We start from the raw sequence: 7,500 nt of genomic DNA, 5'->3' as shown, positions 1-7,500 counted from the left end.
CAACCCCAACCCCCCACCCCACCCCTCTCGCCGCTTCCTCCCCAATCTCCTTCTTTACCCTTGTCAACCATCTATGGAGGTTATACTTAAACTCCTTCTTCATCGAATGACACTTTGACTTTCAGTGTGGCTGCCGCTCTCCACATTCGTTATTATGGTGAGTGCTAACTATTTCCTTTCAGGTATGCCACCTTTCAAGTCTGAGAAATTGTCTCACAAAAGAGAGAGAGAGAGAGAGAGAGAGAGAGAGAGAGAGAGAGAGAGAGAGAGAGAGAGAGAGAGAGAGAGAATTACTAAACACGTCTTACAGCCCTAGTTGTTGTAAAATCAAGATCAAAGTAGTCTCCACCCTTGGCCAGCCTCGACACAATTACTAGCTTTCCTCCCGCTTCTATTCTTATTCTTCTTCTTCTTTTTCTTCTTCTTCTTCTTCTTCTTCTTCTTCTTCTTCTTCTTCTTCTTCTTCACCATCATGCTTCTCCATCATGTTTCCTACCCCATCATCTGTATAAAATCGTCTGCTCTTAGCCAAAACAAAACAAAGTTGAAAAGACGGAGACTAAAGGCCGCTATCACACTAGGCCGATTCTCGCCAACCGTTGTGAGTTCGTTTGAATATAAACGACTTTGGTTACAATCTTCTGCTTTTCAAATATCCAAATGTCAAATCACCTTTGCGTCATGTACTGAGAGAGGGTAAACCTTTACAAAAGTGAGACACTATGTTCAAATGTTCTTAGGGAAGTCTAGGATACTGTAATTAAATTTTCCTTCTTGTTATTTAAATTCACAAACGGCCTTAAGAAAACGCCTCTTTTATGAGACCTTTATCCTTAGTATTGATAAACAATAGCAGGATTAACAGAGATAGTATTCCAGCAGAAGAATATTCGGGCGTCTCTGTGCGATGACAACGAATAACGCTCATGTGGACGTCAGCGCAAGAGGTTTCTGGCGTCGGGGGACCGAGAAGTTAACATAAGAATATAAGAATGGAGGAGACTGCAAGAGGCCATAAGACCTACACTAGGCAGTTCCATATCCCTTAGCTATCGCCCCTATACTTAAAGCTATTTAATCTTCTCTTTAAACAATCGCTTCAGCGCTCACTTCATGGTTACTAAGTCGAATCCACTCATTAACTGTTGATGAACCATTACTTACCCAGTTTCTTTTTTAACGTAAATTTGTTCAATCCAAATCCATTACTGCGAGTTCTGCCTGCCGTCTTCATGTGATGACCTTGCCTGCATCACCCTTGTTCAAGCCTTTCACCCACTTGAATCCCTTTATTAGATCACCCCGCACTTTTCGTCTTTCCAGAGAGTGTTCAGGGGGTTCCACACGTGCATGCTTTACCGTAGGCTTGCCTGCACAAACCGGTTTGTATACGGATTCCCGTGCGTGTGGACGAAGTAGTAAAGAGTATAAAAACGCTAAAATAAGCTCTTCGTCAGGCATGACTACCACCACCTAGACCTAGAAATGGACTGACGATTGTGCATACTTTTTTGTAACGTGTGGACACGCAGGGGTGTTCCGTATAGTTTGCACAAACTCGTAACGCGCAAGCATGTCGCTGCGTCTGGAACCCCCTTTAGAGGTGCCTAAGGGTGGCGGTACACTAGGCTAGCATGCTACTTGCTTTTGCTATTTCGTTTGAGTAGAAACGACATCGGTTACGATATTAGGCTTCCGTAAGAACATCTCAACAATGTGTCGTTCGTATTCTAGGTTTAACTTTTCTTAGTTTGTCATTCAGCTCTTCACTATAAGACCTATACTCAGATTTAGCATTTGGAAATAAAAATAAAATCGTAACCGAAGTCGTTTCTACTCAATCGAAGTATCAAAAGCAAGTAGCATGCTAGCGAGAGATGTTTAGTGTGCCAGCACCTTCAGCCTATTTTCTTAGACTTTCACTCATATACAAATTTTCGATTCATTGGACATTTTTTTATATAAATTTCATGAACTTTTTCGAAATAAGAGTAAGGATAAAAAAAAATCGATGCATTGGACATTTTTTTTTTTTATATATTTCATGAACTTTTTCGAAATAGAGCAAGGATAGAATGATACAAAATCAGATATACTTTTTTGATCAACCTTTTAATCAGTGCTACATCACACCTGAACATTTTTTGTTTATTTTCAGTAGTAAACAAAATAAATCTTCGCATTATATCGTAAAGCACAGTTACACTCGCCCCTTTCCCTAACAATAGATATCCACAATGCACTAATTACATGATGTCTTGTCTAAGAGTTGTGAGGTGAAGTATTTGACGTTGTGCATGGGAGTTTGATGCACTCTCCTACACCGTAATTTTAATTGTAATAAATAAAAATGTATGAAGTATTAGTATAAATATCTAAAGACATAGGAACTCACAGTTCTTAAGATGTAAGTGTATTCTTCTTCGTGGGGGACTTAATATAATAAGTGCCAATACTAGTTTCAAAGTTTTATGTTTGTTAGAATAGTAATGTTACCTGTACATTTTTGACATGCAATGTCTTTGGTTAGACCAATACGTCGTTTTGATTTCAAAAATCATCTTCACAAAAAATATCATGTATATATATCCAACCTCTTGTACTTAAAATACGATTAATGTAGATTCCAACAATGAAATGTTCACCTTTAATGAATCCAACATGACAATTAAAGGGAAATTTAAGTTGGGTTCGAGCATAGAGTAATTATTGTGTTAGTTAACTGGTGATAGGAAGAAATGAAGATGACAGCGGGAAGAATTGGAAGGACGACTGAATGAGTGTAATGTTTGCATCACCCAAAGACTTAAAGGTACATTGGTTTTGATATACGATATTTCAGTTTAATCGAGACAAAAACAATAGGATTCTCTATAAATAACTTCACATCTGTTAGACATTTGATACTATCAGATATATTCAGCTCATTGAACACCTTTGTGTGACGACTAAATGTCGACGAAAACATTTTGTCTACATTTTGTCAAAATGTCGACAAAAAAAAGTGTCTACATTTTGTCAAAATGTCGTTTCTGGGATCTTAAATTATAACCTGAACCCTTCGCAAAAATAAAATCCTAACAAAGAACTTACTGTATATATTTATATATAAAAGATTAGCAAGTAAATTTACTATTTACAGTATATTTTACTCTATCCTATTTTGTTTTTCCAAGGCATACTAGGCTACCTATTTCAACTTGACAGTGAGAATTTTGTGGAGCTCAATATTTGATCCGTCATGCGTTTGTATCTAGTTCAAACTCGAATTAATCTACCGTAGGTCTAACTTAATCATCTCATTACTTATTACCACGTAATTCTCCCGTGTATGAAATGAAGCAAAACACGAAGAGTTAAATCTCATCCTGAACATTTAACATTAACAGCCAAATCTATATCATGAACTAACACGGTATTCTAAAATCTAAGTATAAAGTGCCAAATGCAAGATGCTCCATTACGACATAGGTGCCAGAGGTTTGATGATGAGTAATAACACACCCTTAAGGGCCATTTACACGATCAAACAGTTTGACAAACCCGGTTTGTCAGACAAGTGTTTGAAGTGATGTTTGACTGTGTGAATGATGGGGTATTTGGTCGTCAAACACGTTTGTCGAACGTGTTTGACAACCAAATACCCTATTCACACGGTCAAACATCACTTCAAACACTTGTCTGACAAACCGGGTTTGTCAAACCGTTTGACCGTCTAAATGCCCCTTTACACTCAGTCATGCGACGGTTTAGATTAACTTTGATCTCTTATTGCTAGTTAAGAACATCCTAGTTGATCCCCTGATCAACTAGTTAACGTGCACTCGTGCCTTCACCGATGAGGACTCCTGTCTCGTTATTAGACTCAATAGATGTCAAAATCCCACAGTAAAAACAGGTAAATAGGTCCTTATGCGAAGGACACAAACAGACAAGGCAATAGGCACACCCTACTGCGTTCACACATTCGCTTTAAGTTATACACATTAAAAACGATTATGAATATCTAAGCACATCAAATGTGTATGTATGTGTGTGTGTGTGTGTGTGTGTGTGTGTGTGTGTGTGTGTGTGTGTGTGTGTGTGTGTGTGTGTGTGTGTGTGTGTGTGAAAGTGTACATACAGTCTTCAGTGATGTAACCTAACTAAAAAATCTTCAAATCCATTTCTTTGTCAACCAAAATATCAAGTAACAAGACAAGATCCACCATATACATCACAAACGTAATTCTTCATCTGAATTTCGTTGTGTCATAGGTTAATCTTGACTGGCGAGTGGGACTGATCCAGGAGAGGAAGATGGTGACTGATATTAAATTACTTAAGTTGATACATAAGTACACAAGGACGGTTGCATTGCGAAACTATGATCCGGTTGACTTGTAACTATTAGCTCATCTGCAGAACTACATGCCTGGACAACTTTTCCAGATAGAATACAGAAAAGCTCTGAGAACTGCACACCTTGCTATTTACTGGATAACTGGTAAGAGCTCATAAGGCATAAAGAAAAATTAAGCATGTCTGATCGAGAAAGCTATGTGATCCAAACTAATTCATAGATTTCAATAACACCTATGACTATGTAACTGACGGCTAAACAGGCCCCAGCAAACCATAGAGCTAAAGACAAATGAAAATCTATTGTACACGTGTTAAGAGTCGCCAGTATACAATACTCATAGAATAACGAGATTACTAGCTGGTATAGGGTTAGGAAAAAAAACAAAAGTGATACGACAAGGAATACCATAGATCAGTGATCCTCACCTTCCTTTAGTCACAGACTTTCTATTTATGTAATGCTGTTCCTCTTATCCTGACGAAGATCCTTTCAAACACTGAAAGGTAATCTAAATGATACTATATATCGATCTACGAACCTCCCCATCCTCCTTGCAACTTTGAAACTACATTGACCTTTTAGAGGCGTCCCTGGAACCTTAGGGAGATGCCCTGAATTCCCACTTGAGAATCACTGTCCGGCATATAGATTCTGTAAGATTACCTCTCAAAAATTAAAAAATGGGGGTGAACGAAAATGGGGTACAGAAGGAAAGACGTGATGGATGGCAGACAGGTGTCCCCATGGCTTTGCAGAGTCGTTTACTAAACTGACTGATTGATAGAGGTTTAGAATCAGGAAAAAGACAAGGTTCTGTCTACTCCCACCAATACTACACTATTCACCCACGATCTCTATTGTACAATGGTTAGTCACGGTTATTTCTATTAAGAGCGAGTTGTAGATGTAAGAGATGGGCCAAGATGTCTGACATTCACATTAAAATGTTATTCTAGACAACTGTTATCCTAAGACAGTTATGCGTAGACTCACATTTATGCATTAGGGTATTTGAACGTGTGTTTGTTATCTATGCGTGATTATGCTTAGTTTTGTGGCTATTACAAACACTAACACGATCCTACTGGCTATTCTTTTCGCTTTAAGAACAGCTTGTCCATTTCTACAGTTAGGAATAACAAGTTTGATTACTCGATACCGAGTCTGTTCACAGCGCTAACTAATATTACTTTTCTGTAATTCAGTAGTTCGTAGCTAGTGAAATAAAACAATGGGATGACGTATGTAGAATTAACAACAGGAAATAGACACATGTTACTGGTCCATGTATCCAAACACTGGAACAAAGAGCAATGACCACAAAGCAGTATATTAATTTCCTCGGAGGAAATCACAACAGTTTGGTGATTTATTTTTCTTCCTCGGTGAGTTAAATGGTAGAGACCAAGAAAGGAATTTTACTTAAGTCTTTACTATTGTGAAGTGACAGCGAGTTTCAGGATGCCCTGCAATTTCAGTACATCTTATTGCTACGAAGATAATGTTTGACAAACATGAAAGTAGGAGATCACGAGTAGATACATATATATATGTGTGTGTGTACAACACTGAATGGGTCCCAGTGATTAGAGATACATTTTTATCAACCACAATGCACTTTAAGTCACTCGGCACTGGTAACGTTCTCGCCGCATAGGTTCGAGTCCTCTGGCGTACCACGTTACAATTTCTGCATGCGCCTATATGGCTTAGAATTAAAGTGCATTGTGGTTTATATATATATATATATATATATATATATATGTATATATATATACATATATATATATATATATAAACACGTGTGTGCTCCCTCTTCAAACTTCATGAAAAAAACATTCGTTACTGATGCCTGAATGTGTTTCCTTATCAGTAAGCAGTTTCTTATTTTTTCATTTATCTTATACTATCTCTTCTCACCGTTTCATTCTCATCATTATATAAAAAAGGGAATATGAAAAGAAGAGCAAAAGCCTTTAGCACCATATCACCATCAACAACAACATCATGACCTTCCGAGACTTCAGTTCTTTCCCATTTTGTGGTCAACTTGACAAAGTCCTACAAAGGACCAATCGAACGCTTCAGTCTCCCTGTAGTCATTGCCATGCAATCTTACGCAGCTTGCAAATCGACGCAAACAGTACGGGTTGCCTAGACATACACCACCACGTCTGAAGAAAGACGGACCGTCCATGTCTGCGTGCAGGAAGACATCACCAAAGCACATTGTCTTGAAAAGACGGTATTTTGACCTGACAAACCTCCACACTTAATCTAGGAATTCCTTTTCAAATTATAGTCCGTACCTCTCATATGATGTTCAATAGCATCTGATAAAAAAAAAAATCCTAATTACCTTTCAAACTATTTTCCTCCCTGAATTTTTTTTTAATTTTGGGAGTTTTCAAAATTTGATGATGTACAATAAAACTTATTTGAATCAAGTTGAAAAATCAAAATATCATAGTTTATCATTACATTTCTGTAAATGTGTTTCTCTTCGAAAAATTCTTCTATAAACATCCAATCTTGTTTATCTTCTACATCTGTTAATTGCAGTGGCTAGAAAAATCCTTACAACCTACAAATTTCATCGCTTACGTCAGTTCTCTTCAGAAAGTTGTCTCCTATATTGAATTATACTTTATTTCTTCTTCTTCAAAAACATTAATTGTCCCATTTTTTTTCTTTTCTTTCTCTAGGCTCTAGGTTTTGTCCACCCTGATACTCGTTACTGTGGTAATGAGTTCTTTAGCTATCCTTGTAATAATAATAATAAAAAAAAAATCTTTAAATCATATTAAACTTTCACGATCTCACACTTGCTCAGGTCACGAGTCTTGTATCATTTATTATGCCGTGGCTAAATAACAATAATAATAATAATAATAATAATAATAATAATAATAATAATAATAATAATAATAATAATAATAATAATAATAATAATAATGATAATGATAAAATTGATCATGTTCATCTCGCCCCGTCTTTCCTTTCTGTTCTCAAGTTTTCGACTTCCTAACGGTCATTTCTCTTTATCTCGGCACTCTGCTCACTCCTTGTTCGAGAATGATTATACCTCACCTCACATTTTTGTGTAAAATCAAATGCTCCATAAGAATAAACCTTTTCATCTCTTAAATCTATAC

This window comes from Oratosquilla oratoria, chromosome 19 (assembly GCF_046742065.1).
Source record: "Oratosquilla oratoria isolate Oo_2021 chromosome 19, ASM4674206v1, whole genome shotgun sequence".
Classification (NCBI taxonomy): Eukaryota; Metazoa; Arthropoda; class Malacostraca; order Stomatopoda; family Squillidae; genus Oratosquilla; species Oratosquilla oratoria.
This window is presented reverse-complemented; position numbering follows the sequence as displayed.